Source organism: Syngnathoides biaculeatus, chromosome 6 (assembly GCF_019802595.1).
Source record: "Syngnathoides biaculeatus isolate LvHL_M chromosome 6, ASM1980259v1, whole genome shotgun sequence".
Classification (NCBI taxonomy): Eukaryota; Metazoa; Chordata; class Actinopteri; order Syngnathiformes; family Syngnathidae; genus Syngnathoides; species Syngnathoides biaculeatus.
The window spans coordinates 30,727,138-30,745,852 of record NC_084645.1 but is presented as its reverse complement, the minus strand read 5'-3'; the positions used below and the strand labels follow the sequence as shown (position 1 = coordinate 30,745,852).

Genomic DNA, 18,715 nt, shown 5'->3' with positions numbered 1-18,715 from the left:
ATGTCTTTCTTTTTGTGGTCCATCTGTTCGTTGTGTTCCCTACTGAGTCCCCTCGTTACAACCTTCGTTGGGAGACTGTTAGTCTAAAATCGGCCGCCAACTTTTTTTTTTTTAAACATGAACTCATTGATGCCTACGCGCGTGCGCAAAAATGAGTGGGCGTGGGCGAGGTGCGGTGACGTCAGTCGATGGGGCGGAGCGTCGCTGTCAAGAGGCAGACTGGCTTTTTCTGAGTTTGTCAGCCCCCCCCCCCCTTTCCTCCTCCTCCTCCCTCTCAACGCCCCCGAAAATAGCAGCCCAGCGTGTTCAATGTAAACCCAAATTACGGTTTATCCAAGCGGAGCTGCCGATTGAGAGCGTCTCCAAGAAACACGTCCCGGGACGAAAAAGGTGAGTGAACGTAAATAGAAACATTTGTTGATGAGAGGCGGCCGAGGCTGACGAAGGCGAGTTAGGAAACGTGAGGAAAGCGCCCAGGAGGAGGCGTACATTATTGTACTGGACCGAGCTTCAGCGACATTGGAAAACGTCAAGAAAAAGTAACAACAGGGCTCAACGAGTTTCAAGCCACTTTTGAAATGTTTGTTGTTTTTTTTTTTAATGCTAAACACTGCTGATATCGGTGGTCTAACTCGCTTTTCTTCCCGTACGTCACATTTATCTCTGCTTCTTCTCAAATAGTTAAGCGTGCGACACGACTTGAAGAAAACTTGACAGTTGTTCCCTCTTAACCTGAATAAAATCGACATTGAGTTCCCGTGTGTGCAAAAGTGTAGCCGCTTTTTCTTTTTCTAAGTGTTAATGTTAATGGTGCCAATCACCGTGGCAGCACCTGCCTTTTTTTTCCACGAGCGGTCTTTTGGTTTCACAAGAGAAAACTTGACAGGAGTGTTTTACGTCCCATTTTCATAAAGAAACATTGTCATCTTTTCAACTATACACTTCCCAACACGTCTTTGAACATTGCTGACCACCTCCTACTTTGTGGAACTTGACAATTGATGGTGGTTTGCAGTCTTGCTTTTGTTGGACTCGTGTAGACACAAACACTCAGTCAGTAGTGCAAATCTCTTTTTTTTCCCTAAGCTAATAAAATTTGTCATTTACATCCAGTTTGGTTGATATTGGTTATCTTTGGTGCTTTTCTTAAACATGCATGGTTCTACCTGTCAATTCGCTTCTAAAACATTTGGAATGTGCATCATGACCAGAGAAAAGTTGACCCTCAATTAGACATTTGGATGCAATGTAACCATCTTTTTGAGAAATGACTTCTTAACCATGGCGGCACCTGCTTTTTGCATGGTCGTTTGCACCCTCACTGTTTTTTTTTTTAATTGTTATTCAGGAATGGGAAAACCCGGCAGTATTCATTATTTCTCATTGATGGCTTTTTTAATGTTAAGTGTGGTAATCTCTGTGTCCATCACCACGGTAGCGGGTGCTTTATTTTCTGAGGAAGTTGACATCACAGTTGGTTGGCGCTCTTTTTCTTGCCATTCCTGTTGTTGTTGTTGTTTAGTCATGCTAAGCGATTTGCTGCCAATTGAAAGCATTTGAAGAAACAATCTGCCAACTTGAAGTTATTAATTTATTTTTGCAAAGTGAGGGCTATGTGGTGATTGTGGTGCTTTTAAATGGAACTCTCTCTTGGGTTTGAATTATTAGAAGTAATATAAGGTACTTTGTCCCGTGACCCTTGTGAGGATAAGCAGCTAAGAAAATGGATGGATGGTACTTTGAGGTACTTTGTTGGCAAAGAATGCATTTTGGGGATTTTGAGTTTGCTGGTGGGATTTGTTGTAAATTTTAAAACATGGGAAGTTATGGAATTAATCTGATCCTGTCAGACGCTCTAACTTTGAAACATTTTTGGTTAGCCGCACATCTGCCTCACAGTCAGGACATCAGGGTTGCAACATCCTTTCATGAAAACAAATATAATAATCTTAGTTGCATAAAAGTGATATTTCCCTGAATAGTGCAGTTTTCATAGAATTTGTTTGAACACTCACGGATGAATGAATATCTGAATTCGGAATATGTAGCAAGAAGATGAACGTCACTTCTTCTCAGGGCAGCAAGTGCCGTGGGCTGGTGATTAGTACATTTGCATCACGTTTGCGTGATTTTGGGTTCCAATCTCAGCTAAAGCTTTCGTTTGTAAAGAACTCCTCATGCTTTTGTGGGTTTTCTCCTGGTGCTCTGGCTTCCTCCCACATTCCAAAAATATGCATGTTATGTTCATGGAAAACAAAATTATTCTTTGGTGTGAATGTACTAAAATTGGGAATACTTGTCTGTCTTGTTGACCCGTTCGTAATGTACCCTGCTTCGCTACCCAAAAAGCCTTTTTGGCTCCATTGAGGACTTTAAATATTCCATCGATGCTTATTTACCTGTATGTGGCCTATAATTGACTGGCGACCAGTCTTCAGTGTCTACCTATACCCTCAGTATGGGAAATGAACGACTCAATGGACGTACCATTCTTAAGGGACAAATGACAATTGGTGTCGTGCATGGTTTATTCACACATCTAAATAAGCGTTAAAGGAAATTAACTACTCTTAGAACAACAAAACACGGTGTGGTTGGGGTGTCAAACTTGTTTTCTTTTTGTCACAAGCTACAACATAGTCATGGTTTCCTTCAGAGCCCCTTTATGACGGAAACAAGTCTTCGCATATAATTCAATGAATTTTAAAAGGGGATTGATAAAACATGATTGCAAAATCTCAGTGATCAGAATCAAAACAAATGTGTAATTTTGGTATTTAATCAGAATCAGCTTTAGTGTACAATATGTAAACACACAAGGGATTTGTCGACGACGTACCCCGCCTCCTGCTCGAAGGTACTTGAGATAGGCTCCAGTACTCCCGCAACCCTTGTGAGGATAAGCACCTAAGATAATGGATTCAATGAGTGTATGCATTTAAGCAAGAACCGTCAAGTTGACCGTCATGATTTACTTTCCCGGACTACATGAAATGTTGTGGCAGGGTCAGATCTGGCACCCGGGCCTTGCGTTTGATACCCGTGCTCCAAAGTAAAAAGGCAAACATTTACTGTGGCTTTGACAATTGTCTTCTGAAGCTGGATTTACAATGCATGGTACAAATGACAAAATTCAAATTATTTTCCCCTCTCAAGTGGAACATTAGGGATGCGTTATGGCAGTCAAAATGGAAAAACAAAACTTGCCAATATGCGTATAGTGTAAAAGGGCAGATTGGATATATCCCAGCAATATCACTTTGACGAAATACACTCTTTGGCCTTAGACCGTTAAATATTGTCTAAATATGCTACATTGCAGGTGTATAGACATTACCTATGCAATAAATATGGTACATTGGTGGTATTCCTCATTAAATACGCAACATTTTTTTTCTACCAGTAGCCAGTGGACTAATGTGGAGGTTACCTCCAGTTATACCAATTGAGTGGAAGCACAGGCCAAGTAAATGCAATGTCATCTCTAATGCATGTGGAATATAAAGTGTATGTCACTTGAAATGGAAATATGGGAAAAAATTTGACACATTGAAGCCCCATGCATATGAAAAGTCCCATATTTGCTGAATATAATCTTATTTTAGCATCATTATTCACAGGAAAACTCACATATTCACAGTTTTTAGTTTTTCAGGTGCATAGTACGGTGTGGTGAGTTTATGAGTTTCTTTTAGAATTGTGGGCTCTATAAACGATCATGTGACTTATTTTTGGGAGCATCAATAACTTTCAGATATTTGGTATTCAAGGTAGAGCTTGGTCCATATCTGAACCGGAATTCGCCAGTCAGACTTACTGTGTAAATCCAGCCAGCGTGATTTCACACAACTTGCCTGATACACCGTAATATCCAGCCAACAGAGCGCACCCGATTATAAGTCTCACCTAGTATATTTGTAAAGGAAATACCATTTGGTACATACATAAACCGCACCTGTGTAAAAGCCAGAAGTGCCCACATTGAAACTGACGTTGGAACACGAGATATTTACAAATAAAGACGGTATACAGAAAGAGTTTTCAAAGTTTCAATACGTTAGCTTATCTTAACACAGCAACAAAACTGTTAGGGTTAGGACGAAGAGGGCTGATTTAAAAAAAATAAAAATAAAAAAATAAAAAAAAACATACCGAAAAAAAAAAAAAAAAAAAAAAAAAGCAGGAGCAACAACGGTAGCACAGCACTATCGGGGCCGGTTTAAAAAAAAAATACATGCCGAAATCACTGAGACGTGGCAGTAACACAGCAGAAACACGCTAGCGTGGCGCTAATGCTAGTACGGCGGTAACAGGGCCGGTAAAAAAACCACTTGCTCGGCACATATATTCCACCGGTCTTACTCTTATCTTTTCTGCTTGAATGTCCCCTTGCGGCCGTTAGAAAAAATGAAGCTGCAGGGTTGAAAGCGTGTGAAGAAAGTCGCGGTTTATAGGCTGGAAACAACGGTAGTCTTCTTCCCTCTCCATTGTTGGAGTAAGTGTTGCAAAACACAAAACCAAATTTATCATTATTATTTAAACTAAGCTCATCGGAGGTTCTTTAACATTTTGGTGGAAATCTTTGTCAAACTCCCATCTGATTTAATGCCCTGCGTGAGTTAAGTGGCATTATCATAGTCTGGTATTTGTCTTTGGTCATGACGGCCGTTATAGCACATCTGCGACTGGTTGTTTTGTTGCTCGTTTTTGATGGCGAAGCAGTAAAGCAGCCTCCAATCTGCAGTCATTAAGGCCCGTGCGCTGCCCCGGGCCTCGGCAGTAATGTTGCTCATGATCTGTGTCACGTGAGCTTTTATGTGTAATATGTGGAGAAGTATCATTTGAACAATTTCTAGTCTGTTAGAGCCGTCGTCAGTGTTCGTCTTCCCATTCACTGAGCTTTTGGTCTGACCTCAATGACCCATAATGTTTCCACCCTTTCAATGATGTAAATATTCAGCTTAGTTCTTGAAAATGACAAGAATATCCTATTGAGCAACATTTGATTGGGAAAACAAACTGATGGACCAGAACATTTGTAGATGCGGGGAAAAAAAAAAAGTGTACTTAAAATTGAGGTTAAACTTTGACGGAAATTGCGTATGTAGAATGGTTTTAATAATAGTATATATATTATTTACAACTTAACTAGTTAAGTTAAACATTTAACATTTTTCACATCACGGATACTTTATTTTATTTACAATAACATAAAATAAATACATGATCAATTTATTATATTCAATGAATAAGAACATTTATTGAATACATTTTAACCCGCTGGTTTAAAGAATGGCCCAGGCTGCTTGTGGTCATACATCCTTGAATCATTTTAAAGATGAACCAAATAGGCCAAAACCTGTCTTGTAAATTTGACACACTACATCAGGGGTGCCAAACTCATTTTTGTTGCGAGCCACATTGAAGTTCCAGTTTCCCTCAGTGGGCCGTTATGACTGTGAAACCATAAAAATCGTTTATCGCTTCCTCATATTTATGCATCAAATTTATGAATTACTTTTGCAATCAGAAATCAAGGGTAATGGATTTTTAAACTATTGTTGATGTTTGGTAACGTAAAAACGCTTGCACCCCAACGTTAAAATTTATGATATGACAATTTGAAATTTTGGCACAGATTTGAACAAGAATCACGGAAGTTGACATACATGATTTGCCTTCGCGGGCCACCTAAAATTATGTGGTGGGCCGGAAATGGCCCCCGGGCCTTGAGTTTGACACTTGTGCACTGCATAGTAGTGCGAACAAAGTTGAACAATACATGAATGAATAAAAAATATAAAGTTTGTGAAATCAGGCTTCCAGATGGTCAAGAATTGAGACATTCTGTCAGTTTTCAGATGCTGTGTATGTACGTATATTGCTAAATGCTCTAAAAGTCCCGCCTCCCTGGGACTGTCAATCATATAATAGGTTTCTTCTCTTACGAAGTACTCTCATTGCACATACTCAATGGCTGCAGAGAAGCACCTGCTGAGCCCCGGTGTAATGACCAACAGCCATGGCGCTGGGACAATTTCCCTCCTATTCCTGAAATAAAATTCAGTGGGGTGTTAATTGTGTTGCTGTGGCCCTTAGTGCTCAAGTGTTTTTTTTTCCCTCATTCTCCTCGGCTTGCAACTGTGTGGCTTTAACGCTGTTGCGCTGGACCTCCGACGGCTACTCTAACCACTGTCGGGTTGGCAAGGGGCTGCAGGAGGTGTATCCTCTCCGGTTCTCCGCTGCCTTGCTGCACAATGTACGTGGGCCAAACGGTACAGTCTGTAGCTCAAATAACACAAAAAAAGATTACACTGGAAGGTGGGAAGATGTATTTTTTCGAGTTGTGGACGTAGGTTGATGGTTAACGTCACGCTGTACAGTACTTGTAGAACTGGGTCAAATCATTCTGAATGAGGATGTGGCAATTCTGACAAATGGCCACTACCTGAAATAAGAGCACTTGGTATTTCATCTGTTTAGTTGGGGCGGGCCAACTCATTCTGTTCCCCGGTGATCTCAGCTCAAACTAGTTTTGGCCTGCCCAAAATATCTGGACAACTGAGGGGGAAAAAAAAAAAAAAACAATGAAACTGTGAAAAATTGTTTTAAGGAATATCTCAACAATTCAGTTCCATATCAGTTTTTGCATGCTTTCAATATATACCTTTTAAACCTATTGAATATATGTAGAAACAAAACAAACCTCTTGTTCATCTTTCAGTATTGTGCAGGGAATTTACGAGTCATTTGAGCGACGAGCCGTTGTGATTTTTTTTTGCCATTAATTCAAATTAATGGCATCTAATTCATTATCAAAGAGAAGAAATGATTTAATTGTTGAAAAATGTAATTATGAGCCTGGTTGCCCCACAAATTGAACTCATTAGTCAAAGTACCACTCAACCTTGTGTATCACCGCTGGATCTGTAGTTCTGTTTATTTAGTATATCTTCACTCCAGTATGTCTTTACTCGAGTTTCGAAAAGAACGAGCGATACTGGATGTGTGCGAGGAATGGGGCAGCAGCTGCAGCGTCCTATCGCCGCACTCTCTGTCCCCACTTTAATTTCGGCGCTTCGGTGCTCTCCTTCCACCGCAGATGTGGAGTGCGTGGGTGAGTCGGATCTGCAATTAACGCCGCTTGTCAGAAAGAGAAAACAGGCGCTTAACACAGAGTGAAAAAGACCTTCTCTGACACTTTCCTGCTGGTAGGATGTTCGCTGCGAGGAACACGAGGAAAAGATGGAAGCCAGTGTGGACTGGAGATAGACAGAAAAAGATATATTTTCATTGGTGTCATTGTGGTCCAACAATATTTCTTATCACAAGTGTTGTGAGGACCACAATTTGGACCTTAGCACAGATATGCCATGAGTCTTTTGAAAGGATGTTGTTTCTTCACAGTTTTTTTTTTTCTGGCCAAATAAACTGCCTTTACAGAGAACTTTCCCTTACTCAACAACTCACCAGAATCTGGTGTGTTCACACTAGCGAAAATTTGACGTTTAGTAGAGGTTGCGGTTATGACACTCAACATTTGACTCAATACAGTTTGGTCCTCCCAACCTTTTGGAAAATCTAGTCCCTGAAGCCACATACACTTAGTTATCAGCATTTCCAGCCAAAAGAGCTCACCTGATTTATAAACCTCACCCAGTACATTTGTAAAGGAAATACCATTTGGTCCATACATAAGCCGCACCTGTGTAAAAGTCTCAAGTGCCCACATTGAAACCCCCTTTAAAACACGAGATATTTACAAAGAAATACGGTACACAGGGTTTTCAAAGTTTTAATACCATAGCTTAGCTTAACATAGCAACAACATGGTAGCATGAACAGGGCTGGTTTAAAAAAAAAAAAAAAAAAAAAAACCGCCGCAGCAGCTACACAGTGGCAACACCGTAGCACAGCACTAAGTGGGCCGGTTAAAAAAAAAAAAAACATACCCAAATCACTGAGATGCGACAGTAACACAGCAGCATGCTAGTGTGGCGCAAACACTAGTGTCGTGCTAACGGGGCCGGTTTAAAAAAAAACAAACAAACATAGCAGTAGAAATCATTGAGACACGGTTGCAACACAGCAGCAACACGCTTGCACAGTGCTAATGCTAGCGCAGTGCTAACAGGGCCGGTTTTAAAAAAACAAAAACATACTGGTAAAAATCACTTCCTCGGCACATATATTCCCCCGGTGTCATGTTTACCCTTTCCGCTCAAGTGCCCCCTGGCAGCCGTTAGAAAAAATGCACAAATTAGCCGCGTCGCCGCATAAGCCGTGAAAGCGTGTGAAAAGTCGCAGTTTATAGGCTGGAAATTCCGGTACATGACGTTTGTATGGATGTTTATGATGAGTAAAGCTGAAAAAAAAACAAGTCTCAAGGTTTCATGCCCGAAAAGACACAAAAACTCTCCCATTTTAAGTTTTTGGGGCTTTTTTTAGGCTTTATTTTGGCAATATCTTGGGTACTTGTCTTACAGATTTTGTCCAATTGCTGCTGAATGTAAACCAAGTATGATGGGGAGTTCTATGTGGAAAAAAAATAGCATTTTCATCGATATGCGAGTGGAGCATGAGGGAAGTTTACTGACAGACTGCTGACTCAATTGCAATCCCACCAAAATATTTGGGAAATTTAGCTACAAAAAGTGTGCCATGTAGGTTTCAAATGGGTATTATAGTTATATCCATAGTTCATGTTCATGTACTAAAAAAAAAAAATTTCCCAAAGGTTTTATGATAGCAATTTTTTTTTTTTTTTTTTACAATAAAAGTATTTCCATCCTATAGCTCTGAAATCCCCCCCAAAATGGTTAATCTTACCTGTTTCTCTTTTTCTTCCAAGCAATTAAACTTAATTAGAACTTCTTTTTAAAAATAATCAATCACATTTAGAATCACAAGAAACAATATCGAGCCCACTCATTGAGTGCTTTGTCCACTCTTTGACTCGTAAAGCATTTGGTGACATGAGTCATTGTTTAATGGCAACCTGTCTTCAATGCAGAGATTCCAGCGTCCTACTGTGAGACCTGGAGGTCGGATGCAGAATCTTGAGCCTGGCAGATAATGTTTCGCAAGGCAGTTTGCTGGACTCCATCGACTCTCCCTCCCCCTTCCCAAAAAACTCTTTCATAAATCATTCAGATTATACGGTATCTTTTCGGCCACTAGACGATCCATCCATTCATATTGTGAGCTGCTTATCCTCATGAGTGTTGCGGGAGTGCTGGAGTCAATCCCAGTTGTCAAGGGGCATGGGGCAGAGTGTAACCTGCAATGGTTCCCAACCAATTTCAGGGCACATGGAGACAGAATAATCACCATATTTCATGCAAACACATTTATAATCTACACTTTTGGGTTTATGCTAAATGGGGCACCATGTGTGCATTGTATCACGACAGCAGTATATCCTTTGGTCTTCAATTTCTGACCCTCGTTTCTGTTTAGTGTTTGTAAAACAAGAACTAAAAGTACATTTTTATGAGATCAGAAAAATAGAGTTTCATTAATACACGTGTCAAACTCAATGGTTGGGGGCCAGGTTCGGGCCACCACATGATTTTATGTGGCCCTCGAAGCCAAATCATCTATTGATTTCCATGATTCTTGAGAATATCTATACCAAAAGTTCAAATTGTCATATATCATAAATGATACTGTTAAAATATTCGAAGCATTTCTGTTCCCGAACATGAACAATGGGTTGAAAAACTCACTACCCTTGATTTATGATTCCCAAATTCGTTCATACATTTTGTGTCTAAATATGATGACGTGATTAAACATTTTTATGGTTTCACAGTCACAATAGCCCTTGAGATAAAACGTAACTACAATGTGGCCAGTGACAAATAGTTTTGAGTCTGAGTTTTACATCCCTGCTAATATAATAGATATGGTTATTATATATATATATATATATATATATATAGAGAGAGAGAGAGGCAGATTCGATTAAACACTATGATTTGTGGGAAAATGTAACAAAAATTAAATATTTTTCACACACAGTACATGACTGATTCGCTCATTGGTCCAGCCTCGTCTTTGTTCTTCCCGTGCCTGTGTGGGTTTTCTCTAGGTACTATGGTTTCCCCCCCCCCCCTACATCCCAATGATATACAACATTAATTGGACACTCTAAATTGTGCCTATGTGTGACTGTGAGTGCGACTGGTTGTTTGTCTCTACGTTCCCTGTGATTGGCTGGCAACCAGTTCAGGGTGTACCCCGCCTCCTGCCCGAAGATAGCTGGGATAGGCTCTAGCACTCCCACAACCCTTGTGAGGATAAGTGCAGATACTGGATGAATGGACAATAAAAATCACATGAATAAATTATACATTTTAAAAACTGCTCAGTTCCGTACGACTAGTTTCACTTTTAATTGTTAAACTACTCATTTTAATTCATGTCATCACCAGTCTTTTTGTCGCATCCCACAGAGAACCAAATGACACAACAAGTGTTGTCAGTCTTGCAAAAAATACATTACAAGTGAATAGTAGGACAAGAAAAAAGATCTTCCAAACAGCAGCTGGCCTGATGTTAGCTCCGAGGGTGAATGTATTATTCAGTGGGGCCCTGTTTGTACAGCAAGATGGCAAGCGGGAACTGTCCTGCCCTTGACTGAGACCTCTGGTGGTAAGCCACTGGGTTTGGCTCACTCAGCACGTGTTGGTGAGTGGAGCAGAGCAGCTTAAGGGCCGGGGTTGTCATTTTTCACCGATCCTGACAGAAGGCCTGGACTGGACTTTTTTTTTTTTTTCGTTTATTTAAACATATATATCATATACAGTGTATATATCACAAATATACAGTAGTATATGATAAAATGTTTATCATATTAGCAAAATTACAGATGAACATTCGCTTGACTTCTGTGAAAGCAGCGTTGGTTCTGTTCCCACTCGGTGACTATGAATATAAAAGTAAATGGTTGTCCGTATTTATGTGGCCCGTGACTGCAAACCGGTCTAGCGCATCGTTTGCCTTTTGCCTGAAGTAAGATAGAAAAGGCTCTAGCTCACCACTTGACCTGTGAGTAGTTCAGTCGCGGTACAGCTGAGAAACCTAGTTGGCCATAGTAAAACATTGTACTACAGTCTGACCTGACAGACAGGGCCTCAGAAGAGATATAAAGTCGGGCCTAGCCATGGAGGTTGATTCACATCTACCGTGGCCACAAACGGGTCACAAGGTTTGCCAGGTGTTTGTTTTGTCCACAGAAAAGACAGAATGTAATACGGTGTCCAACCTTCATCAGAACCTGAAACTTGAACTGTGACGGTCAAGGAGGGAACCATGGCCGGAACTGTAGTATGCTTTTAAGCTTATTGGACTCTGCATCCCTTACATCACTGTCCTTCACGGATTCTGTCATAGACTTAGAAAAATTGAAAAACAAGACTTAAATGTGGAGGGGGGGGGGGGGAGGCCAAAAGTCTCACACTGCACTACGTTTTGGGAAAACTAACCGGCTTTGGTCTCCACCAACAAAATGTAAACCGAGCAACATCCAGGTGATTAACATCATCAACTTGTATCTGCTGTGTTCATAGTTACTTTCCCTGTTGTGAATTGTGGTGGAAACTGTGTAAGCGTCAGGTGATGACTTTGCAAAGTCATATCACACCTTTTGTGAGATGTCACCTCCACTTTGGCTTTTTGGCATGTGCAGGAGGAACCGCACAATCACACTTTGTCTCACTGCAAAAGGCAGTGGGCTAAGTAAGAAAACCCACAACCCCAAATATGTCTGTGGTTTGTTTCGTCATTGTTGTCTACAAAAGAGCCTGTAAGACTTCAGATCAGTCATAAGAGTTGTTGACTGCTAATGTTATTTGTAAAAGATACAGCTATTTGCTGAGTTGCATTTTAACAGAACTTTAATGAGGCTCTGGGATGGAAAAAAAAACATAAATCAAAGGAATATATTACAATCTAATTTACCAGATCAAAAGATCCGCATGATTACGAATGTACCCTGCCGTATTGAATTCTTGATGCCCGACTATGTGGATCTTAAAAAGCATCTCACACTGGAGACTTCATTTCCTTCTTTGTATTCTGTTGGTAAACTGAAGACATTGTACTCGCAGATAAACAATTGGATTATAAGCGTGGAAAAGTTTCTCCAAAATCTGCAAAATTGTGACTGATGGAGCTGTTTACAGTAGGCCAGAAGCTTATCTAATTGATTTGAAACATCATGTCACTGTTTGGTGGTTTACGACCCATCAGCTTTGCCTGACTATATGTGACATATTGTAAAAGGTCGCGAGCCTTTTAGACTGTTTACATGGACAATATGTTGCCATATATCAACAAAGAATAATACTTTAGTTTTCAAAAAAGATACAGTATAATTTATGGACTGTGTGACAAACCTAAAATTGAGCGAAGTCATTTTATATTCATTTTCTGGTAAATAAAGTATAAATACCGTATTTTCCGGACTACAAGTCGCTCCGGAGTACAAGTCGCAACAGCATAAAAACAAAGCACTGGAGTATAAGTTGAATTTTAGGGGAATTTTATGTGATTAACTCCAACACCAAGAACAAACGTCACTTAAAATTTAAATGATGAACAATTCAAAATAAAAATAAAATAGAGGCACAACAGGCTGAACAGTATGCTTACGTTACATGACACAACTGAGAACGTGCCTGGTATCTGAACATAAGAGTTATTCCGATAACTATAGCTTAAATAACGTACTAAGAAGTTTACCAAAACCATCCTTGTCACTCCAAATGTCCGGTAACTAAAATCCAATGAAATCTTCATCCTCGGTGTCACTTCTAAACAAGTCCGCCAACTCCAGAGGTAGACGACGCGCCACTTCCTCTTCTACGTCGCTTACATCAGACTTACCGTCAGTGGCAGTTACAACTAGTCTATTCCAGCCTTTCTGAATCCTGACAGGATAGTTTTGGTGTCACGGAAGCACACACTTTGTCAAGCCATCCTATGATTTCCCGGAAAGTTGTATGGCTGATTCACCCGGAAGCTGTGCTCTCCATCCGTCATCAGATACACGGGCACCCTCTTATGGTTGTCAGTGTGAAAATAACAGATAAGTGACTCGAAAAATGGATGGATGGATGTAATAATGTGTTAATAATTTCACATATAAGTCGCACCCCCGGCCACACTATAAAAAAACCCCAAAAAACACGACTTATAGTCCGGAAAATACGGTAGCTGGACTTTTTAATTTCCTGTATACAAAGACAGTACAATAATGTTGCAAAATCATTTATAGCATATCTCCTTTGCACCATGTTACTCCCCCCATGGCTGGCCCGGGTTAACATTTGCCGCTTTCATGGAATGCTCGAACAGGACAGGAACACGACCGTGTCAAAGCCAAAAGCTCAGCAGTAAAGTTCTCAACTGTGCATTTTATCCTAAAATGGCTTACTTGAACTAGGATCCCTTGCAAAATCATGGCAGTAGTGTGTTTTGCAACAGTCTCTGCGCCATAAAATGTGTAAATCTGCGCTGCCTGTAAAGATCTGGTTCATGAGCAGCTAGTTAGCTGCTAGTGCGAGAATTAGCCACCAGTTCCCGTCAGTCATCTGCTACAGTAAGTTGATTGAATCTTGCAAAACTTGATCCAATTCATTCTACCACGTTCACAGCCTGCCATTAACGTCCGTGTACCTCCTTCTTGGCATGGCGATGGGACAGATCATTCCACGGAGATTATCATCTCGCAGAGATGCCTATATACATCCGTCGTTCAGCTGCAGGACTCTGTAGCTACTTCACAACTGCACATAAGTGCATGCGCAGTTAGTCAAAATGGCAGCGCACGAAAAGAAAGGAAATTAAATGATTTCGCAGCATTGTAGATCTGATCAGAATAAAGTATGTATCCATGGTATAATGCGTTAGAAACATTGTAATATACCCCTCTTGTTAGATTAACACTCATGTTGCTGCTGAAAATGACCAGTTATAAAATGGATACATAAATATAAGAATGAACAATTTGGAGAAGAATTTTGTATTTTTGGAATTTTCTAACAACTGCTAAGACGCATTATAGCTCGTTATTTTTTTTTTAATTCCCATTTGTATTAATGTATCTCTTTAAACGACTGGACAGGACGGGCTGTGATTCAGACCAGTGTAGCACACAACACGCCTAACTCAAAACCCAAAGTGATTGCAAACGGAGTTGTTGCACATTCAAATACAGTGACAGACAGTGGGAGCGGTCGAACTTTCCCACCCAAAAAGTCTATTTTCATTTCTTTTTCTTACATCACTCAGAAGAGTTTCATAATCATACTTATAAGTGAACTATGAGTAATTATCAGTTTAACGCGGGACTGACTCAAATCTGGTTTGTCTTCTGCGACAGCCAGAGAGGTTTCTTCCACCCCCCCACCCCCCACCCCCCGACTCAGATGATGCTATCTCACTGTCACATGAACACTGTATCCAAACACTAAGATAAAGCGAGATGGAGTGAGACAGAGCCAGAAGGAGCCCGCGAGAAAGAGAGAGCGATACCCACACAGGCCGTGCTGCTTGCCTCACCAGGAATCTTCACCCCCAAGCTGTTTCCTGGTAAACTCTGATCTCCAGCCCATGAACCAATGGCTATTTGACAACCCACTCCCCTCTAAAAAAGACCCCTTTGAGTTTAGTTTACAGCAGTCCCAACATATGTTCGTCGTTACAAAAGATGCACAATGGACAACAGTGATGCCTCATATCTGAAACAAATATCCCCCTGCTGTGCACTTTCTTGTTCACTGTTTGTGACTGAAATGTCCCCCGAAATGCTCCCTGATACCGCAAAGCATTTAAATAGTAAAGAGTCAGGGAAGTACATTAAAGTGATACATCTCGAAAAGCTTTGTATGTCAGGGAGGAGCGAAATTTCACCTGTATTGTTAGTGGAAGTTTTTGTGCTGAATGTGCACTCCAAGAATATTTTTTACATTTTATTTTAAAGAGTAATGTTATCAGATGAATTTGAAATTATATGAATTATGGGGTTTCGGCTTCTCCCCAAATGATAAAAACATGCCTCCTATGCATCATTAAACTCTCTAAATTACCCATAGGTGTGAATGTGAGTGTCACTGGATTTGTGTCTCTATGTGCCCTGTGATTGGTTGATGACCAATTAAATATATACCCTGCTTCTTACCCAAAGTTAGGTTAGATAGGTTCCAGGACACTCGTAACCCTAGTGAGGATAAGCGGTAGAATGAATAGATGACGGATGCTAGTTTGGGTTTATTAGTTAGTGGTATGTTTACAGTTCAAGCTATTAATATAGAGTGTTCTAAACATCAGGGGGAAGGTAAATTAGTTGCATTTCAGTTTTTCTGACAGAGGTCTGTATCTATCCGCTACGAATAATTGAAGTTTTATATAAATATTTGCGATAATTACGACTTTGCTATTGCCGTAGAAACGGAACTGTGTTGTAAACCGAGTATTGTGCTGTACCATGGAATGTCAGTGCATTGCCCCTGAGATTGTACAATTTAGAATTGTACCAAATTTCTGGGGAAGTTGCATTTACAGGACGATGGCCACCTCACACTAAACTGGCCACCCTTGGCAGTTAGATGGTGGAGAGGTGGGACATGCAAACCAAAAGAACACCATCTGATGTGATCGCAGGCTACCGACGGCTTACTGGTGGAGAACCTAACACCATTTTCACCTCGACAGGCAAGCAGAGGCGCGATCAGCGGGAGAACTTAACGCCTCGCAACAGAATCACAGTCCCCCTAGAGATGTGAGATGCACAGAGCAGAGCTACAACAAAAACCCCAAAGCAGAACCGAAATTGCTCTCTAAATCAGGACTTGGATTTTGGGGTCTTAGTTGTAAGAGCCTGCTGCAGAAGTGTCCTCAGTCCACTTATGGAATGCAAGTCATATGCAAGCTATCCGACTGGAGAAAGTGTGGGTGCGTGTGTGTGTGTGTGTGGTGTGTGTGTGTGTGTGTGATTGCAGGGGTGTCACTTCCCTTTGGTGTCGTAATTGTTGATGTGTTTGCTGAATAATGCAAGGTCTCACTTTACCTCCTGCCGCCGGTTGCTGTCTTGCTTCTCAGGGCTCCTCAATCAGAGAGAAAAGCTAGGATATCGCAGGTCGGGTGCTCTTCCTGTGGGGCTCCAACTCCTCTTACAGCTACTGGATTGAACTGATGTAGGAACAATTGGTTTGTTTGTCTGTTGCTTGAGAAATTTGAAATATTGGTTGACTGTGACCGAAATAGGTCTTTGAGGAAAGGGAAACAATGGGAAAATTTATTTTTAAAATGTTATTTGTAGTTCTGCCCCAATGAAAGAGGCCTTGCATTTGAGGAGATTGGGTGAGCAGTGGCTTATTTCCATGAGACTGAGAGTTTGTGGACTGTGTGCTTCATAGTTTGGACTTTATTTTTTTATTTTTTTTAAGACTTGCATCTCAAAGAGAAACTGCCCCCAATTGTCATGTCACCGTCTCATAGACTGCATGGGGTGGGCAGCAGCAAATTTACAAATTACATGGCCAACCACCCAAAACATGCTAAATTTAGTGAGGCATTAAACAAGGTGTAGTGTCTGCCATAAATCTTGTGATATTTAAAAAATCAAAGGCAGTCACAGACATGTTAAGAAATCTGGGAACTATTTTGATTTGTTAAAAATAGGTAGCTTTGCTATAATGTATCTGTTTGTGAGTCACTGCTTACGCTGCCTCCTCTTTATTGTCGGGTGCCAAGCACGCCTCCCGCTACCGTAAGCATATGCTCTCGTGTTTTGACAAAATTTGCGACACCAAAAATAATAAAAGTGGACTGTAAGTCCGACCCATATTCTAGTGGTCCCTTTGACCTGTTACACATTCCAGCATCATTGGCTATGTACTGTATCAAAAATAAAATATAACAAGTTAAAAATCAATGTCCGTTGAGCTGGTCAGTTTCAGTGTCGCTGTGACTCATGGCCCATTCTAGCAAATTGCGTAAAGCTTTGATGCAACGCCATGTAGAAAGACTGACTGAGTGGAGGATAAAATGGGAAGGGGAAATTTTTTTTTATACCCATTGTATTATTTTTTTCCTTTACAATCAGTCAAAAAACACCTAGACAGGTACAGAGACCCTCTTGGAATGTGTACTACCAACTGTTGGCTTTCCTTTCTCAGCATTTGCTGCTCATTGGGTTGAAATAGCCTACTGGTTATCAAACGGTGTGGAAGTAGTAAATATCTGGAATCTGAATCTAATCATGATCCTCAGTGTTTTCCAACCACACTGTAAGATTGGCGTGAACGCTGTGCAGCTGCTGAGACACATTATGCATGACATCCCTTAATATCCTTACGCTGTGGATTCCCCCCGGAGGAAGATCTTGGTTCATCATGACTGTTTACCATTTCGAAGTTGCAGTGTGCGTGCGCAACATCAAAAGACTGCCGCTGCACTTAATGCAGCTCGTAGGCTTTCCTGGTAGAGTCGGGCATTGTTGCTCCCTATGGCGTTGGCATTATCATTGTTTCCCAATGAAAAGTCCATCTGATGATAGACACCCATGCAAATCTGGGCCCCAACCAGCAGCATTGAACGCAATGTCGTGGAATCATATGTGTGAGTAAAAGAAGTTCAAATGCTTACAGTGCTTAAACAAAGCTTTCAGGTGCCTTTTACTTGAGTATTCTATTTTTCTGGTAAGTATTTTTGCATTTCCTACACTTGATAGCAGGTCCCAAGACTTTGTATAGCGTTCAGTCCCTCACTCATATCAAACAAAAGTACTTATCCCCCTGAAGATGTTTCACTTAAACTTAAATTACTGTGCCATCAAATGTCATTGTTTAGGTTTTTGCACCAACTTAGTGATATTTTCACTACTAAGGGGCAAAAGCAATAATTTATTAGAGGCGTATCAATCGTTGATTGATTCTATTGTTGCAATGACAAGTCGATAGATCATTTCTGTATTGGATTTCCAGGAATGTTTTGCAGCTTTTGGTTCCAGAATGCTAAAACTCAAGTTTCTCATAAATACAGGGCTATCGGGTGTCCCAGTATAGGTATTTACAGCAATCTAGTGAGACCACCTGTTTGTCTCCCTGAGTAGTAAAAGGTAACGTCTATTTTGGGTGCAGCAATGAATTAAGGGCGGACTGACAATGACAGATCATTTCCATTTAGGTGCTTTGATTTGATTCACAGATCCAACTCGGGACAAGATTAAAACCTCTGCTATCTAGTGACAGAAGGAAGATGTGGTCATCACGATAGACCGAAGAGTTTTGTGTTGATCAGCGACTTAAAGAGATTCAAGATGATCTAGCGTTTGTTTTGAAGAAAACCAGACTCTCGGCTCTGTGTGAGAAAAGAGCAGAAAGTGGGACAACTGGGGAACCATACAGGCTGTGCTATGTCTGACTTCTCATTTGCATTCATTTTTAATGAGCCATAAATCATCACCCAACCCTCACATCAAAAAAGTTGTCATTTGGCAGTTGGGTAAAACTTTCCATCGAGGGATTTACAGTACCTCGAGAATGAGAGGAGCTTCCTCCGCATGAAATAGATACCACTGTTAGGAGAGGGTCATCTCTTTATCCTTGAGAAACTGAGAACTCATTCATTGGCTGGGGCTTCGAGAACCTGACTGACGCAAATGGATCATTGGGAATAGAAGTGTCCCAGCAGTAATTATATTACC

General features: G+C 40.8%; 1 protein-coding gene across 4 annotated transcripts in view; it reads left to right on the top strand.

The window, feature by feature from the left end:
• The first annotated feature begins 251 nt into the window (after positions 1 to 251).
• Positions 252 to 18,715, top strand: part of mef2aa (myocyte enhancer factor 2aa) — an 89,201-nt gene continuing 70,737 nt past the window's right edge. For all 4 annotated transcript variants that reach the window (XM_061823947.1, XM_061823943.1, XM_061823946.1 and 1 more), the window contains exon 1: positions 252 to 390. The gene's annotated coding sequence lies outside the window, so the exon portion shown is untranslated. The remainder of the gene's footprint in view (positions 391 to 18,715) is intronic.